At 39.5% G+C, this 24,202-nt stretch overlaps 1 long non-coding RNA gene across 1 annotated transcript in view; it reads right to left on the minus strand.

Annotated features, from left to right (window-relative positions):
* Positions 1-457: 457 nt before the first annotated feature.
* Positions 458-24,202, minus strand: part of LOC147362812 (uncharacterized) — a 38,795-nt gene continuing 15,050 nt past the window's right edge. The window contains exon 3 of the long non-coding RNA XR_015136521.1: positions 458-885. This is a non-coding gene — a long non-coding RNA (uncharacterized LOC147362812). The remainder of the gene's footprint in view (positions 886-24,202) is intronic.

The following is a 24,202-nucleotide window of genomic DNA, read 5'->3' on the forward strand; positions in this document are numbered from 1 at the left end:
CCAACTGTGACCTCATTTTTGAATTATTTGCCCAAACAGAATAGAAGGCAGTAGACATCAGAAATTTTACATGTTAACTATAAAATTAGTAGCTATGAATTAACTATGATTTAGTTAACAACAAAATTAGGTAAGTACTCTGTTAAAAAAAAATAGAACAATTCAAACTGGAAAGTAAAAGTTTCCACATATGTATGGTTTACAAAGATTACACAAATGAAAAAGTCAACATTCTTGTTAGCATTTTGAGCTACAAGCTCTGATTTCACTTCTGAAAGATAGTATATGATTAGAATGTTTGTGGAAAATCATACCAGAAAATGATAACTATAATTACTTCTTGGAATGGAGAAAAACTTACTTTTCATAACCTTTTATACTGTTTGAATTTTTCACTCTAAGCATGCATTGCCTTCTAACAGCAAAGATAAACAAATCAGACAATTAATCAATAGGCTAATTTTTAAAAGTTGTTCTTATTAAGAAGTCATCAAACCCAGTCCCTCAAATTAAAGTTCTTTTCTGGTTTGAGGATCTGAAAATAGAAGCTTTAGTCCCAGCCCTCTCATTAATATTTCTCATGACTGTGTTTCCAGTCCACGAACACAGAATTATTCCATTTATTGATTTTCATCTATTTCTTTCGTAAGTTTTGTAGTTTTCCACATATATATCTTGTACATATTTGTTAAATTTATACCTAAGCATTTCAGCTTCTGGTGCCATTGTAATTGTTTTAATTTCAATTGCTTATTACTGGTATATAAGAAAACATTTGACTTTTGAATATTAGGCTTGTGTCCTATGACCTTGCTATGTTCACTGATTAGTTCCTTGAGAGTTGTTTGTTTCTCAGTTCTTTGGAGTTTTAGACAATCATGTCATCTGTAAACAAAAAAAAATAGTTTTTTAATTATTTTTTGTTTTATATGGGTGTTTTCAAAAACAGAAGTATAGTTAATTTGCAATGTCTTATTAGTTTCAAGTTTACAGCAAAGTATTCATTATATACACACACATATATATACTGTTGTATATATATTATATACAGATATAATATATATACACTGTTTCAGATTTTTTTTCCATTATATCCATTTTTCCATAATGGATTTTCCAATATCCGTTATCATAAGATATTGACTATAGTTCCCTATGCTATGTAGTAGGTTCTTGTCATTTACCTATTTTATATATAGTAGTGTGTATATGTTAATTCCAAACTCCTGATTTATCCCCCCATGACCACCAGCTATACCTCTTGGTAACTGTAAGTTTATTTTTTATGACTGTGAGTCCATTTCTGCTTTGTAAATATGTTCACTCATATCCTTTTTGCAGATTCCACATATAAGTAACATTAATATTATATATTTGTCTTTCTCAGACTTACTTGACTTAATATGATAATCTCTGTGTCCATCCATGTTGCTGTAAATGGTATTATTCATTCTTTTTATTGCTAGGTAATAGTCCATTGTATATACATATACATACATACATGTGTGTGTGTGTGTGTGTGCGTGTGTGTGTATACCATATCTTCTTTATCCATTCATCTGTCTATGGACATTTAGATTGCTTCCAAGTCTTGGCTATTGTAAATAGTGCTGCAATAAGCAGTGGGATGCATGTATCATATTGAATTAGAGTTTTCTCTGGATACATTGCCAGGAATGGGATTGCAGGATCATATGCTTACTCCTTGGAAGGAAAGTTATGACCAACATAGATAGCATATTCAAAAGCAGAAACATTACTTTGCCAACAAAGGTCTGTCTAGTCAAGGCTATGGTTTTTCCAGTGGTCATGTATGGATGTGAGAGTTGGACTGTGAAGAAAGCTGAGAGCCGAAGAATTGATGCTTTTGAACTGTGATGTTGGAGAAGACTCTTGAGAGTCCCTTGGACTGCAAAGAGATCCAAACCAGTCCATTCTGAAGGAGATCAGCCCTCGGTGCTCTTTGGAAGGAATGATGCTAAAGCTGAAACTCCAGTACTTTGGCCACCTGATGAGAAGAGTTGACTCATTGGAAAAGACTCTGATGCTGGGAGGGATTGGGGGCAGGAGGAAAAGGGGATGACAGAGGATGAGATGGCTGGATGACATCACCGACTCGATGGACATGAGTTTTGAGTGAACTCCAGGAGATGGTGATGGACAGGGAGGACTGGCCTGCTGTGATTCATGGGGTCGCAAAGAGTTGGACACAACTGAGCAACTGAACTGAACTGAAGTGATGGTAACTATAGTTTTAGTTTTTTAGGAACCTCCATACTGTCCTCCGGAGAAAGCAATGGCACCCCACTCCAGTACTCTTGCCTGGAAAATCCCATGGACGCAGGAGCCTGGTAGGCTGCAGTCCATGGGGTCGCTGAGGGTCAGACACGACTGAAGTGACTTAGCAGCAGCAGCATACTGTCCTCCATAGTGGCTATACCAATTTCCATTCCCATCAACAGTGTAAGAGGGTTTCTTTTTCTCCACACCCTCTCCAGCATTTCTATACACTCACATTGAAACATCAGAAAGAGAAATTAAGGAAACAACCCCATTTGCCATGTATCAAAAGAATAAAATGCCTAAGAATAAATCTACCTAAGGAGGCAAAAGACCCATACTCCAAAAACTATAAGATACTGCTGAGAGAAATTGAAGATGACATAGATGGAAAAATATACCATGTTTTTGTATTAGAAGAATTAATATTGTTAAAGTGACTACACTACTCGAGTCACTGAACTTGAGTACATTCACTGAACTTGAGTACATTCATTGAAATCCATATCAAACTACCAGTAGTATTTTTCACAGAAATAGAGCAAAAAAATTTTAAATTTGTATGGAAACACAGAAGACCCCTAATACTCAAGTAGCCAAAACACTCATGAGAAAGAAGAATGGAGCTGGAGGAATCATGCTCCCTGACTTCAGACTATAGTACAAAGCTATAGTAACAAAATCAGTATGGTAGTGGCACAAAAACAGACATATATTACATGAATGGAGTGAGATAGAAAGCCCAGAAATAAATATATACACTTATGGCCAATTAATCTATGGCAAAGGAAGCAAGAATACACAATGAAAAAAAGACAGCCTCTTCAATAAGTTGTGCTGGAAAAACTGGACAGCTACATGTAAAAGAATGACATTAGAACACTTCCTAAGATCATGCTATGCTATGCTAAGTCACTTCAGTCGTGTCCGACTCTGTGTGACCCCATAGACGGCAGCCCACCAGGCTCCCCCGTCCCTGAGATTCTCCAGGCAAGAACACTGGAGTGGGTTGCCATTTCCTTCTCCAATGCATGAAAGTGAAAAGTGAAAGTGAAGTTGCTCAGTTGTGTCCGACTCTTAGCGACCCCATCCTAACATCATACACAAAAATAAACTTAAAAATGGTTAAAGACCCAAATGTAAGACCAGATACTATAAACTTACTAGAGAAAAACATAGGCAGAACACTCTGACATAAATCACAGCAATATTTTTGGGGCCACCTCCTAGAGTAATAGAAAGAAAAACAAAGATAAATAAATGGAACCTAACTAAACTTAAAAGCTTTTGCACAGCAAAGGAAACCATGAACAAAATAAAAAGACAATCTACAGTCTAGGGAGAAAATATTTGCGAATGATGCTATCAACAAGGGATTAATTTTCAAAATGTACAAATAGCTCATTCAGCTTAATATCAAAAAGCAAAAAAATAAAATAAAAAAACAATCAAAAAATGAGCAGAAGACCTAAATAGACATTTATTTCTTGAAAGAAAACATACAGATGGCCAACATGAAAAGATGCTCAATATTGCTAATTACTAGAGAAATGCAAATCAAAACTGCAATTAGGTATCGTCTCACACCAGTCAGAATGGCCATTATTAAAAAATATACAAATTACAAAGACAGTTTTATTTCTTCCTGCCCAATTTGTATAAATTTTTATTATCTTTTTGCATTAGCTGGGACTCCAGCGTGATGGTGAATAGGAGTGGCAGGAGAGGGCATCTGAGACTTGTTCCCAATCTTAAGGAGTAAGTTCCTCACCACTAAAAGTAAAGTCAACTGGAGATTTTCTGTAGGTGTTCTTTATAAAACTAAGGAACTTCCCCTCTAATCCTAGTTTCCTTAGAGTTTTTATCATGAACTGGTGCTGGATTTTGTCATATGCCTTCTCTGTACCAATTTCTATTATCATATGACTTTTCTTTTTAACATGTTAATGTGATGGATTATACTGATTGATTTTTCTGATGTTGATCTAGCCTTGCATACCTGGGATAAATTCTATCTGATTGTGCTGTATAATACTTTTGATATCATGTCTGACTCCATTAATTAATATTTTGTTGAAAACTTTTGCTTCTATGTTGATGTAGTTTTCTCTTCTTATAATATCTTTATCTGATGTTTTTATCAGGTTAATGCTGGCTTCATAAAATGAATCAGGAAGTATTCTGTCTGCTTCTCTTTTTCTGGAGGAGATTGTTGAAAAGTAGTATCATTTCTTCTGTAAATACACAGCATAATCAACCAGTGAACTATCTGGGATTGATGCTTTCTTCTTTTGAAAGATTATTAATTATTGATTTTACCTCTTTAATATATATTAAAGAGATTCATCTAGGCTATTCATATAACCTATTTATCCTTGGAAGAGTTTGGCAGGTCATGTGTTTCAAGGATGTGATCCATAAATCTAAGTTATCAATTTATTGAACATAGAGTTATACATGGCATTCCTTTATTATCTTTTTAATTTCCACTGACTCAGTGGGGACATTCTTTCTTTATCTGGGAAGTTTTGTGTCTTTTTTTCCCTTGGTTAGCCCGACTAAATGTTTATCAATTTTATTTTTATTTTTGAAGAATGAGATTTTGGTCTTATTGACTTTCCCTATTACTTTATTTTCAGCTTCGTTGACATTTGCTCTGATTTGTATTATTTTTTGACTTGCTTTGGGCTTAAATTGTACTTCTTTCTCTAGTTTCCTAAGGTGGAAGCTAGGTTATTGATTTAAGATATTTCTTTTTTTTCTATCATACTCATTAAACACATTAATTTCCTTCTAAGCACTGTACTTTCACTGCATTCCACAAATTTTGATGTTTTATTTTCATTTAGTTCAAAATAATGTTTAATTTCTCTTGAGATTTTTTTTCTTTTATTCACGTATTATTTACAAGTGTTGTGTTTAATTTCAAAATATTTGAGTATCTTCCAGTTATCTTTTTGTTACTGATTTCCAGTTAATTTATGGTCTGAGAATACACTTAATATGATTTCCATTATTTTTAATTTGTTAAGATGTGTTTTATGGCCCAGAATGTCACTATTCCATGTGAACTTGAGAAAAATGTATATTCTGTTGTCATGGGATGGCATATTGTACAAATGTAAATGAGATCAAGTTGATCGATAATGCTATTTAGATCAAGTATATCATTTCTGATTCTGAAACTACTTATCAATGACTGGAAGAGGTATTAAAGTCTGCAACCATAGCATGGATTTTTCCATTTCTCCTGTAGCGCTGTCAGTTTTGTCTTGTATTTTGGCACTCTTTTGTTAGTTTGTTGTTTGGTGGCTAACTCATGTTCAACTCTTCTGCAACCCCATGGGCTGTAGCCCTCCAGGCTCCTCTGTCTATGGGATTTCCCAGGGAAGAATACAGGAGGCAGTTGCCATGTTCTTCCCCAGGGACCTTCCCAACCCAGGAATCAAACTCACGTTTCCTGGATTGGCAGGCAGATTCTTTACCACTGAGCCACCAAGGAAGCCCTCATACACCCCCAAATTTTAGGGGCCCCTGCCAGACTGCAGGGACTTCTAAAATTTGGAGGTGTATAAGACCCAACCCAGAGCTAGGTGTTCCCATCCCAAGAGTCTTTGCCTGTGGCCTGGGCAGGGTTCTGAGTCTGGGAGGGGAATCTTGCTGTGATTCAAAGCTTACTAAATGTCCCTGGTGGAATCCAGACAGGTATAACCAAAGCTACCACTAAGCAGACTTGGACTGGCTGTGATGTGTTAGTTGCACATACATTAAGGATTATTATGTCTTCTTGGATAATTGACTCCTATGTTAATATATAATTATGACCCCAATATTATTATATAATTTCTTTATTCCTAATAATTTTCCTTGTCCTGAAGTCTGCTTTGTCTGAAATTAATACAGTAACTCCAGCTTTCTTTTGATTAATGTTAGCATTATATGTCTTTTACCATCCCTTTACTTTGAAAATATCTAAAACATTACATTTAAAGTGGTTTTCTTATAGACAAAATATAGTTGGTTCTTATATTTTTATTCACTCTTACAATTTCTCTCTTTTAATTGGTGTATTTAGACCATTTGCATTAAAGGGATTACTGATATAGTTGGATTAATACCTATTATATTTGTAGCTATTTCTATTCATTATACTTGTTTCTTTTCCCCATCTTTTTCATGCTATCTCTGGTTTTAATTACATGAATCCATTTTCTCTCCTCTCTTAGTGTATCAATTATTCTTTAAAAAAAAAAAATTAGTGGTTGCCCTAGAGTTTGAAATATACATTTTAAATTAATCTAGGCCTACCTTCAAGTAAAGGCATACTGTTTCACATTTAGTAAAAGTACCTTATAATAGTTTTCCCAATTCCTCCTCCCGGTCCCTTGTACTTCTGTTAGTCATTTCATAGTAAATTATTACTATGATTACCTCAACAGTTATCTTTTAGATGAATTAAGAGTAAGAAATGTTAAAAAAAAAAAAAAAAAAAAACTATTTTACTTTTGTTCTCCAGGTAAGCATATTTCAGTGTGACTTTTCTGTATTCATCTGTCTCTCTAGATTTCAAAGTGCTGGTTTGCTCCCCAATATAATTCTCTGCTGGTCCAAGAAAAAGTTGGTTTTCAATTTGCTCAGCTTTTTTCTTTTTGTAAGAATGGCAGTGATGACTTCCAAGCTCTTCAAATGTAGGATTTAAAATTGAAAGTCCCTTTTGGCTTGTGTTTTAATATTCTCACCTACACAATGGAAATAATTCTGCCCTGAAGGCTTCAGGGTATTGAAACATACAAGGAGGGAGACTTTCAGGATAATCACAAGCCAGGACATTCCAGTAGGAGTTTATTTTTATCTTTTTATTTTGGGGCCTACTGTGTGGCATAAGCCAGGATCTTCTATTTGATCTATCAGCCTATCTTTCATTTTATCAATGTTGATTACTTTTTCATTCTACTCATTCAGAATCTCACAGACTTCATGTATTTTTGCCCATGGGGATTTCTGAATTGTCATAAAATACTAGATTATGTATTCCTCTTAGCCTCTATATCCCTAACATTTTGCCCTACTCTGCATTTTCACAGTATCAGTTCAGTTCAGTTCAGTCACTCAGTCATGTCCGACTCTTTGAGACCCCATGAATCACAGCACGCCAGGCCTCCCTGTCCATCACCATCTCCCGGAGTTCACTCAAACTCATGTCCGTCGAGTCAGTGATGTCATCCAGCCATCTCATCCTCTGTCGTCCCCTTCTCCTCCTGCCCCCAATCCCTCCCAGCATCAGAGTCTTTTCCAATGAGTCAACTCTTCGAATGAGGTGGCCAAAGCACTGGAGTTTCAGCTTTAGCATCATTCCTTCCAAAGAACACCCAGGGCTGATCTCCTTTAGAATGGACTGTTTGGATCTCCTAACTCAGCAGTGGCCACAGGACTGGAAAAGGGCAGTTTTCATTCCAATCCCAAAGAAAGGCAATGCCAAAGAATGCTCCAACTACCGCACAATTGCACTCATCTCACATGCTTGTAAAGTAATGCTCAAAATTCTCCAAGCCAGGCTTCAGCAATATGTGAACCATGAACTTCCAGATGTTCAAGCTGGTTTTAGAAAAGGCAGAGGAACCAGAGATCAAATTGCCAACATCTGCTGGATCATCAAAAAATCAAGAGAGTTCCAGAAAAACATCTATTTCTACTTTATTGACTATGCCAAAGCCTTTGACTGTGTGGATCACAGTAAACTGTGGAAAATTTCACAGTATAGGCTCTACCAAAAATAGAATCAGACTCAAGTTAGGAATAACAATGGAGGAACTCAGGTGAGTTATAGATTGTGGACTTAGAGATTGTTGTACTGAGTGAAATAAGTCAGACAGAGAAAGACAAATATCATATACCATTTATATGTGGAATCTATAAAAAGGGGTACAAATGAACTTATCTAATATAAAATAGAAACAGAGGTACAGATGTAGAAAATAAACTTATGGTTTGTTTTGCTATACACCTGAAACTAACACAACATTGTAAATCAACTATACTCCATTAAAAATTTTTTTAAATTATAATAGCCACTTTTTCTAGAATTCTAAAATACTCACTATACAAGGAACATGAGAATTCATGCAGTTCAGTCATCCATCCAAAGCAAGAATTCTCCAAGCCCACTTACATTACTAAGATAGTAGTTCTTGCCCTCAGCCAAAATTCATCTTACAATTTTCTCAATTTATTGTTCAAGACTTCACTTTCTGAAGGAATTATCAGAATCCCCCAGTTGAGAACCACCTGAAGGCTTCATTAACATTAAGGATTTACTCCCCACCTTACTATGAGCAGAATAAACTTCTGTCTGTCTCCTCCTCTGCTTTGGTCTTCTGGCCACTCTTAATTCATGTGACAAGGGCCCACAGAGCCAAGGTAACCCAGCTCTGAAATAAATGATGTGAACCCTGGTGCCAAATGTGTAAGTAAAGTTCAAAGATTTATGCTATCTTTTAAAATTCGGCCAATTCCAGCACACGAGGAAAAAAATCAATTGTTGGGCCTGCTTTGTTCTTTAAAAAAATCAATCATGGTTCTTGCCAAGGATCCCATTACCCTCTGGATGCTGGGGTCCCTCCTTCACATCCCACATTGCGTGTTGACATCAGCTCTATTGAACTGCATTTCCATAAGGTTTCTGTCTCGGTTTAAGATTGAAACCACCTTTTATACTCCCTTCTCCTCCAAGTATCCTTAGATCCCTATTACTTTTCCCCAGAATAGCTGTAAGTGTGTGAACTAATTAGCTTAGAGAGTGCAAGCTCCCTTAATGCCTTAGGAACCCTGCCATCCCACACTGATTTCTCTACATTCTGAGCTACAAAATAGCCCCTCACTCGGTTTTGGCTTAATTATTCTTCAAGGTCATCCCTGTGTCACTCCCGTCCATGTTCCTTTTCTTCTCTGCTTCTGTTTTTAAGAGGATTTTTAAATAGGTTCGGCAGCTCAGCCGTTTTTGAGTCATTACTAGCTTCAATCCCCTTTCCCACTTATGACTTGTCCTATTTTTTCTCTCGCCTCACCTCCTTCTCTGCTATATTTGCAAGAGTGTTTCTGATTCTCTCTGACCCCTTTGCAGGCTGGAATTGTTCTGTGTTTTGGTGGCCTGTACTTTCCCCCCGCACTTTGAACTAATCTCGCATGGCCTTGATTTGGGAACTGGCCCTTCCCCTTCCCTGTTTATAGCACAGACAGATCTTTCCCTTCATCTTTCAGTTGCTCCTTCAAGAAGAGGGACTGAATGTTCCCTCAGTCGTCAGGATGCCCACAGGACAGGCAAAAGCTCTAAGAAGACAATTTGCCTGTCCACGGTGGTTCAATGGCACCCCAGCCTTCTGGTACAATCCACCTACCGATTTATATGTTCACCGTTGACAGAAACCAGAATCCTGAGGTGAGAATAATAAAAACAAATGCAATAATTATAATAATAATGCCACCTCCCACTGGAGAGCATGGAAGCCTTTTCAAACACTTTCCTACAAATTATCCCATCCAGAAGAAACACTACATAAGAGACTTTTTTATTTCTTGCTTTCTTCTCATTATGATTCTGATTATTTTCTATTTTCCTCTAACCTCCTATTGTACTTTCTCTTTCCCACTCACTTTGCATTATCAAGCATCACCTTAAAGAACTGTGGAAGGCACTTCAGAGCTGAGTCTACTCCAAGGAATTTTGAACTTTGTGAAGTAGCAGAACCCAAAGTTGATACTGAAGCCAGAGCTCACGTCCTACAAGGAATGTGGAGGGATGATCAGAAAACCAATGATTAAAACCTCACAGCCAAGCACATCCAGCAGAAATGGGACAGAAGACCCAAGCATCACTCAGTAACCCCAACGGAGGTTCTTTGCAGCGCCTCATTCTGGGTGTCACAGATCATATTGATAGAAATGGGCTCTTAAATGAGGCTGAATCTGGTTGTCAGGTATAACTAAGTCTGCAAGGTATGGGCCTCTGTGGATAGAAAGTCTGGGCAAGTAAGCAGAGTAGTGTGCTAGGTAGAGACGTAAGAAAAAGAGATACCCAGCAACGAAGCAAGGCAGCAAACACAAAGGCCAGGAAAGCAGATCTTCAGAAGTCCACTGTGATGGCCCAAACTGGAGATAGGGCCTTTAAAGAGTGGTTAAGCTAAAACAAGGAGGCCATTAGTGTGGGCCCTAATCCAATATGACTGATTGGATTTATGACTGTTTCATCTCCTCACGAAAAGAGGAGATCTGGACACACAAAGAGAAAATAGGGGTGTATATTTTGTATATTAAGGGAGGACCAGGTGAGAACACAGCAAGAAGGAGGCATTCTGCAGGCCAAGGAGAGAGGCTTCAGAAGACACCAAACCTACCCACACCTTGATGTTGGAATTCTAGCCTAAAAAAATAAATTTCTGTTGCCTAATGAGCCATGCAACTTGTATTCTGTTATGACAACCCAAGCAAACTAACATGGTCACCCATAGGATAAATTAAGCAGAAGACTCTCAAGTCAGATTCCTGGGTTCAGATCTCACCTGACCCCTTATTAGCTATATGACCTTGGCAAACCAGTCTGTGCCTCAGTTCTTTCATCTGTTTAACAAGGATGATAATGGTACCTAACTCACAAAGGTGTCATAAGAGTTAAATAAATTAATCCTTGTCATGTGCTTGGAAAACTATCTGGCACATGCTATATAAGCATTTGTTGCTACTGGTATTATTATTACTATTGTTATCGTCATCATCTAATGTGCTAGATTTTTCATGGATCTCCAAAAGGTAGAAGAAAATTGATGAGGGACTTCCTTAGTGGGCCAGTGGCTAAGATTCCTTGCTCCCAATGCAGGGGTCCCAAGTTAGATCCCTAGTCAGGGAACTAGATCCCACAAGCCACAACTAAGAACCCACATGCTGCAACTAAAGATCCTGTATGCCACATCTGAAAAAAGATCCCGCATGCCATGAGTAAAGATCCCGTGTGCCACAACGAAGACTAGCACAGTCAAATACATAAATAAACATTAAAGAAAAAAAAAAAAAAGAAAATTGATGAGAGTAGAGAAAACATGTAAACAAATGGATTTTTGAGGCAGAAAGTTTGCGACCTCAAGCTTCTACCCGGCAAATATCAATAGCTAATTCTGGGAAGTGAAGACATGTCCAGAAGATGGAGTATGTCTCCCCTTTAATTCACACTTATTGTTGGAAGCCTGGGCTTCCCAGAGTTCAGAAGCATTTCAGCAATAAACATTAGCACCAACATTTTCATTAATATGAAGAAAAACAACAATAAAGACAAATATCATCAGTGCTTATGTGCTGGGGGGCAGACTTTATGCCACCACAGTTCAAAATCAGAGGAAGAAATCTCCTGGAGTCACATCAGTTTCTGATGTTAAACTTCTGCATGCCTGAGTTTGTGCTGTCACTTCAGCTGTGTCCAACTCTATGCGACCCTGTGGATTGTAGCCCACCAAGCTCTTCTGTCAATGGGATTCTCCAGGCAAGAATACTGGACTGGGTTGCCATGCCCTCCTCCAGGGAATCTTCCAGACCCAGGGATCGAACTCGCATCTCATGTTTCCTGCATTGGTAGGTGGGTTCTTTACCACTAGCGCCACCTGGGAAGCCCAAATTTCTGCATACTCTTCTTTTATCTCATTGCATATGAGCAAACATAAATACCTGCTTTCCTTGATACAAAGATCCCCCTGTGACAAAAATGAAGTGGACAAGAGATAGAGTTCAAACAGTTTGATAGTGTTAGAGTCTTTTTTATGAATAAGCAATAATATCCATGTTTTCAGATGAAAAAAATTGTCTGAAAAAGTAAGCACAGGCTCTATGATGTGGTCATAACATGGAAAACGAAATATTTGGCCCTTTCAGTTTCTTTGGTCATCATTTCAGCCTGCCTAGGAAAAAGGAGATTGAAGCCACATTCCCAGAAATGTCATGTTTATCGACAGTGATAAATTTCTCAGAATCTGAGGGACTCATCTGCACTTAGCAGCAAAGACTCAGAAAATGGGCAATCGCTTCTCCAGCATGAAAAAAGTATCCAAGAGTTGAGCAATTGATTGGAAAAAATGAGCCTAGACTCAAAGATGAGAACTCTGGGAGATCATCCACGATCAGAGGAAGGATCCCAAGCGTGGCTAAGAAAGGCAAGCTGACTAGTACAATGGAAGGGACTGGGTAGCGGCTGCTATTACAAACACAGGGAGTATGATTCATGGTGAAAGTGTTATTTTTTTCCATCACTTAGAAGACTGAGACCAAACTGCTTATCTCTGAGTTCTACTGGTCTACAAATCCATCTCAGAATCCCCGGTTTTAGTTTTGTTTTTCTAAGGCTCAAGAAAGACCACTGTTGGTTTCAAAAGAGATTATTTCAAACTATTTTATTCTGATCCCCTGAGAAATCAGATTTTTAAAAATATTTCAATTAGATTTGTACCCTCGTGACCCTTCATCCCACAACAACATCTCTAACAATGAAGTCCAGGAGCTATAATTTCTGTGTCTGCCAAACAAGAAAGAGTGTTAATAAGACCAAAGAAAGACTGAGCTCTTGGTAAGGCAGGTAGGGAAGAGAATGCATAGGCTGTTCATTGGTTTAGAGAGTTTTTGAGGATATTTGCCCTCATAGCTGTGAATGACCCCATGAGCATCTCTATTCTACTTACTGTATGATAGATTGGCGACTTCTAATCTATACAAACCTGGCTATCTTATGTAGCTAACACAACCTCTGTAGATGCTGAGGGCTGTTGGCATTACTTTTTTCCCCTTGTTTATTATTACGTGTTGACGTCCAAACAGATTCTCAGGCAGGTCCTGTAGACTTCAGATTTTCACAATATTACAATTTCAGCAAGCTGAATGTTAAAAAATGGAAATTGGACAGACTGTTATCAACTTTAATCGACCATTAGAGCATCGGAGCCTGAAGGCACAGTATTTAACGGTTGGAATGGGGTGGTCAAGTAAAATGCTGTCTCTTTCATTTGGAATCTGGGAATAAAGCCAACCCAGATAAAAAGGGGGGGAAAAGCCATTACTCTGACAGCTGTGGCAGAGCACAAGGATCAGTGTTGCAAAGGAGGCCAAGATGCAAATATCGCAGTACACTTGGGTAAGGTTTGTCTACGAATTCTGGTGTGCAGCTTTCATACATAATGCAGATAAATAAGCCAAGGAATGAGATGCTGACCTACCAGAATGAAGGCTATTATCTAATATCAAAAATGGATCCTGTGACATCATATTGTATTGCCAGGCTTGGCCTCAATATGTCATCACCTTTCTGAGCGGAAATGGCTGTCTTCTCAGAAAGGCAAATAACTTGCTTCCTTAGTTAGGCTTCTCTGCCTCAGCCTCTGGGCATAGTACACTGTGAATGCTTCAGAGAATCAATCCAGAATTAAGGTTTTTAATTACCCCTGACATTAGTGAGCTCTCACCTGTTGGCAGCCATTTTCTTAAAACCACCCATGGGACAAAATTATTTTACTAGACGTTAAGGTTCTTTTCTACTTTATGCCTCTGTTGGCCATGCCAGATTCCTTCCCGACACCATTTACTCTGCTAATGTGGTTTTGCCCATTATGAACTTTCAGAATGTTAAAGTGAGCACAGTTTTCTTTTAAACAAAATATATTGTTTATGTAAAGAGTCTAATGGCCCATAGCAATCCAATTTACATGTAAAGTACAAGATTTCATATTGAATCAGTTTTATTACTTCACATATGAAAGATATTGAGCAGTGGTAGGTATATTGTATTTGTATCAGAAAAATACAAGGGCAGATTTACTGGGCTTGTGCTTAATAATATTAGAATTGATTAACTCAATGAGAAGTGAGACATCTGTTCATTATGGGAAGAAATATCATTTCCACCTTACCTCTGCTGTCCAATGAACCCTTTCCCCTCTTCATTCAATGAAATAACCATACTTAAAGGGTTAATAAAGCTTCCCAAAGTGATAATACTGTTTCTCAGTAGCAAGGGAATATTGTTGATATCATTTAAAATTTATTAAGCATATTTGGTTTGCTGGGCATTGTACCAAACTGATAAAACATAAGATATTTGATCACTGGTTGCTTTTGTTATGATAATGATGTTGATTCCCTTGACCTCTCAAAAACTGGATTTAATTTTTTCCATATTTTCTACATTATGGAAACCCCACAACCTAGTTTTCTTTGTATTTTAACTTTTCTTCCTGTGAACTCTGGTCATTAGACAATCTCTTTGCAGAGTAAACTGTACTCTCATAAACTATAAGCTGTTTGAAATATTTTGGGAGAGAGCTAATCTTTTTTTTATTAATCTGGAAGGTTGTTCTGTAAGTACTGCTGTTGAGACAGAAAAGTAAACCCTTTCGAATGTTCCTAATAAACAGATTGTCTAAATGACTCCTCTCCTTTTACCACAATAAATTTCCATTGGATGTAATTGAAAGCCTCAATTAATATTACTTAAATCAGAAGGAGTGAGAGCATATTCTTGAGCTAACAAAAACTTAAACTAGCAGGCAACTAGGGACACACAATAATTTGAAACGGAACCAATGGAACAGGAAATTTGCTCAGAATGCTCTTCTGGAAGTTTTGTTATATTTTTGGATACAAGATTTTGTTGTATAAATTTTCACTTGCAAACATTTTTTTTTTTTTCCCTTTCCATCATTTCAGGGTAGAAAGAACTTTCTTTTCCACCCCTACTTGCTTCCAGGAGTAAAAGATGGTCCTGACGGTCCGTGTCTGAATTGATGTGATGTGCTTTGGGATTTAGTTAGAATGCATGCCTTTCCCCCTGTCCCTCTAGCCTCCAGGCATGCAGCAAAGTTCAAACACAACACTTTAAGTAAACAAAACTAAATTGAACAGCTAAAGCCTTCCTTCCAGGAAAGACATACAGATTAGTGAAGGCCAGACCACAGGGTGACTCTTGCTTATACCCCAGCAATAACTCAACCACACTCTGGAGAGGAAAAAAAGTGCATCTGCTGTGCGAGTGTATGTGTGAATCCACACACAGTTTGCACTTCCTGTGCTCTGCACAACATGGCCTGTGGTACAGATTCTATCTAAGACTATTACACTGTGGACATCTGTGCACTAGCCCTGCCTTCCTTCAGCAGAAAAAGAACTCTTCGCCAAAATACTGAGTTTACATTTTAAAAATGTTTTCTCCACAAGAAATCTTCCTCCCTGCAGGTTCCCAAGTCTAGACTTAGCTGCAAAATCCAACCTTTGCCAGCAGGAGTGCTCATAAAGCCGTGAGAGTTGAAGCAGGCGAACCTCTGTTCAGACAAGAAGCAGGCACCCAGGTGGGTCATGACTGCATGATGTCTGGACTCCAAGGGTCACCAATAATATGCACCTATCGAATAAAGGAGCCCTCAGGTGCTCCTGTCTCCTCAGATCTCAGAGACTAGGATTCCAATGGGAGAAAACACATATTTATTAATAACCAGCTAATAAACTTACTTTTAAGAGGCTGTCCTAATGTCTTGACAGAGAACTTCTACTTTTTTTGTGTTGCAATTTCTACTCTTAATCCCTTAGCTCCACCCTCTTTCACTGATACATATATGCACGCTAAGTCACTTCAGTCGTGTCCAACTCTTTATGACCCTACAGACCGTAGGCCACCAGGCTCATCTGTCCACGGAGATTCTCCAGGCAAGAATATTGGAGGGGGTTGCCATGCTCTTCTCCAGGGGATCTTCCAGACCCAGGAAGTGATCCCACGTCTCTTACATCTCCTGTATTGGCAGGCATGTTCTTTACCACAAGTGCCACTTGGGAAGCCCCTTTCACTGGTATGCATTCCTTATCTCAGGTGGCACTGGTGGTAAAGAACCCACCTACCAATGCAAGAGACATAAGAGATGAGGGTTCAATTCCTGGATTGGGAAGATCCCCTGGAGAAGGAAATGGCAACCCACTCCAGTATTCTTGCCTGGAGAATCCCATGGACAGAGAAGCCTGGTGGGCTACAGTCCATGGGGTTGCAAAGAGTCAGACACAACTGAAGCAACTTAGTACATTAAGCAAGCATCCATAGTACCTCACTCAACAGGAAACGGAAATGGCTGTCTTAGTCTGTTTGAACTGCTATAAGGAAATATCACAGACAGGGAAGCTTATAAACAGAAATTTGCTTCTCACAGTTCTGGAGGCTGGAAGTCCAGGATCATGCTGCCAGTATGATCAGATGAGGGCCATCTTCTGGGCTGCAGGCTTTTTGTGGCCTCACAATGTGAAAGGGACCAGGGAGCTCTCTAGTATCTCTTTTATAAGGGCACTGATTCCATTCATGAGGACTCCACCCTCATGGCTTAACCATCCCCTTAAAGGCCCCACCTTCTAATACCTTTGGGGCTAGCATTTCAACATGAATTCTGGCGGAATACAGACTTTTGGACCATAGCAACTCCCCAAAGGACTGGAGTATCTTGATCAGTCCAGTTCTATTCACAGCTCTTCACAGGCTAATGTCCAAGCCAAGTGGCCAGGTTTTGTAGGAAAGATGAAGATTTAGGAAATATGTTCATTCCTTTAGAAATTCATAGACTCTGGAGAGTGTCTTAGTCCATTCAGGGGACTATAAGAAAAATAGCATGAACTGAATGGCTTGATAAACAACCAGCATTTATTACTTATAGTTCCAGGGGCTGGGAAGTCCAAGATCATTTCACCAGTAGATTTGCTGTCTACTGAGACCACGTTTTGGAGCATAAATTATACTATTTTGCTGTGTGCTGTGTGCTCAAGTAATTCCAATCGTGAGGACTCCCCCTTGTGATCTAATCACCTCCCAAAGTACTCACCTCTTAATGCAATTATCTTGGGGGTTAAGATTTCAATTTATAAATTAGAGGGAAGGGGGTAGAAACATTCAGAACATAACAAGGAGATAAAATTCTTATGTGATATAATTATCTTATATAACACAAAGAAATATGTGATTAAAACATCGAAATGTGAGGTTGTTGAGGTTCACAGAAACAAATATTCTGTTATTTCCACTACGCTCTATTACCAAGGCAAGAAAGTAGATTAACATATTCTTGAAATATTTCCAATGGTAATTGAAATAATGAGTTCTCCTTTCGTTGCCTATAAGCAGACAAGTCAAGTAATCATATCACGTTGCTACTCTGTCGTTCCATTTACTTGGTGAAGCAAAGGAAAAGCATCAATAATGCCACTATTTTTATATAAATTGAAACGTCTTTGGTTCTACCTTACTTCCTTTCTTAATACAGAATGCATTTTCCCAGAGAGACAATGAAATGCATATGGCAATTAGTATTGCTTCTAGTCCAGACCTTTAAATGTACTTGCCAAACCCATGTCAGCTGTTAGGAGAAGCCATAAAAAAGTACTCCTTCCAGAACATCTCCAGGTCCCCTCCAGCCAACCAGTTCCGATTGTTCCCATACCATAGTTCTCAACCCTCTTCTACTGTCTTTGATATGGATTTGGGCTCTCAAACTCTATCAAGTTCATTGACTTGGCTTTATCACCCCTTTGGAACATGACATATCTGCCTCTGTGCTCCACATGTAAAAAGACCCTTTATTCCCTCACTCTACTCACGCCTCACCAGAACACAGCCCTTCAAGACTTCAAGAGTGATGGTTGGTGCTGAAGGATCACCGTTAAGAGCCAAAAGTGTGAATGTAAAAGACTATGTGCTGAAAAGAAGCAAAGTTCTCTCTGCCTAGAGAGCAGTATTATAAAATATCTGTTTGTTTGTTTGTATATATCCCCCACTGATGGATGAGTTCTTCAAAGTGTGAGACAAGGCCTTCCTTATCTCTTCATTCTAACACCCTGAATAGAAAAATAACACACACATGGTTTTTCAATTAATTAATTAATCCATGCTCCAAGGTTAATTAAGTCCCCCAAACAAAACTTCTATTTATTCAGTAGTCTCAACTAGAGTTTGGGAGGCAAGTGATCTAATTGAATTAATTCACTCTAAGGCAAAATTATTAAAAATACATCATTCTGATATGGAACTTGATGGCAAAGGTATTTTTTAATCTCCCCAGAAGATTTTCATGAGCAGCCTGTCTTGAGAGCTACTGACATAAAATGTCCTCAGTGCTCTGGCCTCAGCTTCTCCAGTCATGCATTGCCTGCAAGTGCCTCTCTAGCTGTACTGAGACAGATGTCCTTCTTCATGAACACCTTGTATACCCAGACCCCCAGATCTCTTTCACCATACTTGGAAAAATCTCGAACTACAGATGATGTTAGTGTTTCTTCTTCCAAGATCTCCCTATCACTATTATTTGCCTCCTATGGTCTGAATGCTTATGTCCCTCTCCCACTCCAAATTCATACACTGAAATCCTAACCCCAAAAGATGATCATATTAAGAGATAGAGTCTTTGGGAGGTTCTTAAGTCATGAGGGTGGTGCACTCATGAATGGGATTAGCACCTTATAAAAGGCTCCAGAGAGATCCCTTGCTCTTTCCTCCATGTGAGGACACAGTAGAAGGTGTCCACTATGAATCAGGAAGAGATCCCTAACCAAATGCAGCCACCTTGGTGCCTCCATCCTGGACTTCACAACCTCCATAATTGTGAGACACAAATTTCTGCTGTTATAAGATTATCAATCTGTGGTATTTTGTTATGAAAGTTTCTCAGTTGTATCCAACTCTTTGCAACCCCATGGAATTCATACAGTCCGTGAAATTCTCCAGGGCAGAGTACTGGAGTGGGTAGCTGTTCCCTTCTCCAGGGGATCTTCCTAACCCAGGGATCGAACCCAGGTCTCCCGCATTGCAGGTGGATTCTTTACCAGCTGAGCCACAAGGGAAGCCCGACAAAAACGTATTTTGTTATAGGAGCCCAAACAGACTAAGACATTGCCTCACAAATCAGATTGTTGTCGTTGTTGTTTTTTTCCTGGAAATGGATGTCAGAACTAATGTTTCATTTTGAACAAGAGTTAAATCACCAGAGTAAGGAAACCAAATCAAAAGCTACTGTTGGGTTTGTGGGAAATTTGATGAATCTAAATGAGGGGAAAATACAGAGTGAAGATCTTTAAGATTCATCTGCAGCAGCTCATCTCCATGGTGGATAGATTGTGTTAGCATTGGTTTTCTTCATCTTAAAAGTAAAAGCCATTGTCTAACTACAGAAGAAGATTTATTGCAGTTGCCAGAGCTATGAAAGGGAATCATAATTCCTGACACCTCTTCCTATTCTTTCCTCATCCTCAGCATAAAATATCCAGACAATTTGTTTATGACTTAGTAGGTACTGATGGTAGAACTTAGGGTTTCATTTTGATGGATTCAAACCCAACCCATCCTGCAGGTCTTCAGTAATAACAGAGAAGATCTCAGAGACCAGAGTGAGTTCAGGGAAGTTCTCAAGTACGTAAAAGTGGGTGTTTCTCTTGAAGTCAACCTAGTCATATTAGGATGATGGATCTGCTACACTCGTGACTCCATCTGAAATATTTAGGGCTCGTTCTTTTAAGATGATCCTGAAACACCTCCTCCAGCTTGTCTTCCACAAACACATCTTTTCTGAGCAATTTAGATGTAGCAGGAGGAAAAAAAAAAGGTAGGGGGATTTATCAGGATTAATTAATACACAAGAGGAAAGAGATGTATGTGATTAAACTAACCTCTCAGGTTCATTATAAATATTTTATGCACTTATGTGATTCTGAATTCTGTCTTTGTCATTTAGAAAATAGCCCTAAATATGAGACTTGAAGGCTCCTATGAGTAAAAATAAGGTGCTAGGATACTTATACCAGTCCTGCAGTTGGAAAGACTGAAAGAGAGAGCAGTAAGACTTCTGTCAGAAGGGGTAACACTGCCCAGGAAATAGGAAGGGACACACCATCACTGCCTGCCCTGTCTAACTCTGATTCTCTGGAGACAATATATGTAGGAAATACAAGACAAAGCTTTGGTGGATGAAGGACAGCTCCCAAAGAAGTAGATGGCTGGGGCAACATCCGCAAACTCTCCTTTGCACAGGCCTCTCTACTGACCTCTGGAGATGCCCTGAGCTTTCCCTCCTCAGCACCTTACTATAGTTTTCTCCACAGCACCCCCTAGGCCTCCTCCATGCAATGGCCTCCCTTTACTCTTCTGTCTGCCTGGCTTTTCGTACTCAACCCTGGAAATGAGGCCCCAGTTCATTTCCATCATGAAGGCTACCATGACATTACATGTTCAGCATGATCTCCAATCCCCTAAACCAGAGGTTCTATTTCAGAGTGGGGTTGATTTCAAGAAGTTAAATTTGAACCACCCAAAGTAATTAAAAAAGAATTTCATTCTCTACTCATATTTCTCAAAAGAGGTGAGAGAGTCTCCAAAAGCATAGTTTATAGTTATATTTATTAAACTCTTTCATCATTGTCCTTGCTATCCCCAAGCTACTCCCACAGTGGTCTTCATGATGGGGGAGGAGGATTGAAGTAGAGGCCACGTGATTCTCTTTGGTGTTCTTGGGTAAGGGCAATGACTTTGAACGTGCAGACCTCATGAATTTGTATCCTATCATATACTTATCATATATCCTTATATTTTAGGCATTTTATCCTGTGTACTGATTCTCTCTTCCCACATAAGCTGTGGCTCCTTTAAGAACTATATTTTAATCACCTTTGTATTTTAATACAATGTAGGTTATCAATAATAGTTTTAGGATGAGTGAAAGAATTAAAATATATGAAAGTAGAAGATTAAATTTCATATTTCACTAATACCTTCTGCAAATATCACACTCTACATACTCAATTACTATTTGCTGATTATAATAAAATAGGAAGCAGTCCACTCAGGGGGCAGGGAGGGGGCTAAGGGCCAGCCCAACCCTGGAGTCTTTCATCCATAATGAGCTCAGTCAACAAACCTCCAGGGTTTCCTCACCTGGTACCTGTTATTCAGCCTCTTCTACTACAGACTTGCCCAATTCATTATATCAATGTTTTTTTAATAAAAAGAATTTGTTTTGATTTCATCTCTGCTAAAATTCATCTTATTAGATATGAATGTCTTTTCAGCTCTTTGCAACCTGTTTGGGTTTGCTACACACCATGATCTCTACTCTCTCAGGACTAACCCACATGGCTCTAGAGTCACCTTTTTATTTTTAGTTATTAGTCACATCATGAGAGAAACTTATCTCTACCACAAGGAACTGGAGGTTGTAATTTGAGCACCAGGTACACACATTCAGATGCATATTTATACACAACACACAGGGGAAGGTGCCCACCCCTCCCACTCCCAGCGGAGGCAAGAATGGTGTCCTTTTTCTGACAAACACCTCAATACAACATCAAAATGCGTCCAGAGCACATGGTCAGCAGGAAGTAGTCTGTACTAGGTGCTGCCTGGTTGGAGCTGAGAACACTTGCTGGGGCCATAAAGAGTGGGGTACAGGCCACAGTGAGGCGGGAGGAGGTATAGCTTCCTAAGGCGTGGCTTGAGCATCCTTGCCCTCAGGGAGACTCATGCACAAAAAGTTCTCAGAAGGAAAAGTAGGGCCAGTCTGCTGAGCTCTGATTAATATCACAGGCCAGTGCCTTCAGGTGCATTTGCTTTTACTGTTACCAAATCAGTGACACAAATCTTCCACGAAAAATGTGAAATCATTAATCTGCAAAACATTATGTACAAAAAGGAACAGGAAATGACTTGCCAAATATTTAAACTACTGACAGGATGCTTCCTCACTATTTGCATTTAAATTTACTGGCATTTCTGGAGAGTGAAATACGTCAAAAGAAAGAATACAAAATGAACAATAGAAACACAAAAAATAAAATGTTAATGATCTGAAGACATTTTATCTGATTATCTAGAAAATTTAACATATTCTATGAACTCTTAGTTAATAAATGAGTTGAGCAAGGTTCTCAGATGCAAAATTATTAAACATAAAATTAAGACTCAACTCATTTAGGCAATGTGTCTGTGTTATAAGGTCAGTAAGTGCCAAAACCAGAAGGTGATCTGATCCAGGCAGCAATCGCTTCTGCTCTGACCCAAGATTCGTGCAAGTGTGCTCAGTCTTTGCAACCCTGTGGACTATAGCCTGCCAGGCTCCTCTGTCCATGGAATTTTCCAGGCAAGAAATACTGGAGTGGGTTGCCATTTCCTCCTCCAGGGATCTTCCCGATCCAGGGATCAAAATCATGTCTCTTGCACCTCCTGTAATAGCAGGTAGAGTCTTTACCACTTGCACTACCTGGGAATAAGATACCTGTTGGTAAACCCACAACTTGCATCAACCCAGACCTCAGCAGTGCCTCCCTGCCACACGCTGCTGCATCCATCGAGAGGAAAGCCCACAGCTTGTAGATGCGTCCATGCAAGTCCTTCCTCCTCACCTAGACCACAGGGCAAAGCCACTTCCTGCCCACAGTCAGCTCCCACTTCCTCTCCCCCAGTGACAATGCCAGGTCTCCATCCTCCTCCTTAGGAAGCCCTACCTCACCCTGCCTCCTTTCCTACCAGAGGAAGAACCAAACTTCTTATTTACTTGGTTCACTTTTTACCAGCAACTTATCAATGGTGTTGTGGTTACAGAGCCCAACTGAGTCCAAAGTCAGATCCCCCTCCTTTCCAGTTGTATGATTTCAAGCACATTAGTTAGCCTCTCTGAGTCTCAGTTTCCTTATCTGTCAAGGAGGATAAGAAGAGTGTCTACTTACTGGGCAATCCCTGGGCAGTTTGAGCAAACTGATGAATACAAAGCAGTGAGAACAATGCACACTGTGAGCACGAGATGCATTCTGGGTGACATATCTGTCAGCTCTGGCAGCCATGGAGACAAGATGGGCACAGCCCCTGCTATAACCCCAACACTGGAGTCAGTGCTAAGCACATTTTGGACAAATAATTCATTAGGACCGAGATGCGAGCTCTGAAGGAAAAGAACAAAGGGCAATAAGAGCATTTACAGAGGGTCAGGCTGAGTAGGAATCAGGTAGCTCAGGGGTCTGCAAACTATGGCTAGACAGTTTTAGTAAATAGAGTTTAATGGCACACAGCCTCGTCCCTCCATGGATGGTTTGTCTGCAGCTACTTTTGCATCACAGTTCTAGAGTCTGGGCAGAGACCGCATGGCCCACAGTGCTGAAAATAATGACTATCTGACCCTTTAAGGAAAAAGTTTGCTGAATCCTGAGAATTGATGCTTTTGAAATGTGGTATTGGAGAAGACTCTTGAGAGTCCCTTGGACTGCAAGGAGATCCAACAAGTCCACTCTAAAGGAGATCAGTCCTGGGTGATCATTGGAAGGACTGATGCTAAAGCTGAAACTCCAATACTTTGGCCACCTCATGCGAAGAGTTGACTCATTGGAAAAGACGCTGATGCTGGGAGGGATTGGGGGCAGGAGGAGAAGGGGATGACAGAGGATGAGATGGCTGGATGCCATCACCGACTCGATGGACATGAGTTCGAGTAAACTCCGGGAGTTGCTGTTGGACAGGGAGACCTGGCATGCTGTGATTCATGGGGTCACGAAGAGTCGAACATGATTGAGTACCTGAACTGAACTGTACTGAGCTACCTGATGAGGGAAAGAGAGAGATGATCCATACAAAGGATGTAGGCAGGCTGCCTTGGGGCTCAAGGAATTAGACAATGTGAACCCCTCAAGAATGCACTCTCCCAACTTCCTAAATCACATCACCCATACCTACAAGCACCTCCTGCTGTGCCTTCTTGCCTGGGGGAGAACTCTGACCTTCCCCCTACCCCCATCATTCAGGACTGCAGCTGCTAATGCTCAAGATTTCTTCTCCTCTATGAACCTGCCCTCCCAGGTTCATTCTTTCTTTCTCTCTCTCCTGCCACTTCCGCTTTCCCCT

This window comes from Bos grunniens, chromosome 11, assembly GCF_055505025.1.
Source record: "Bos grunniens cultivar Pamir isolate PY7600 chromosome 11, Bosgru_T2T1.0, whole genome shotgun sequence".
Lineage (NCBI taxonomy): Eukaryota > Metazoa > Chordata > Mammalia > Artiodactyla > Bovidae > Bos > Bos grunniens.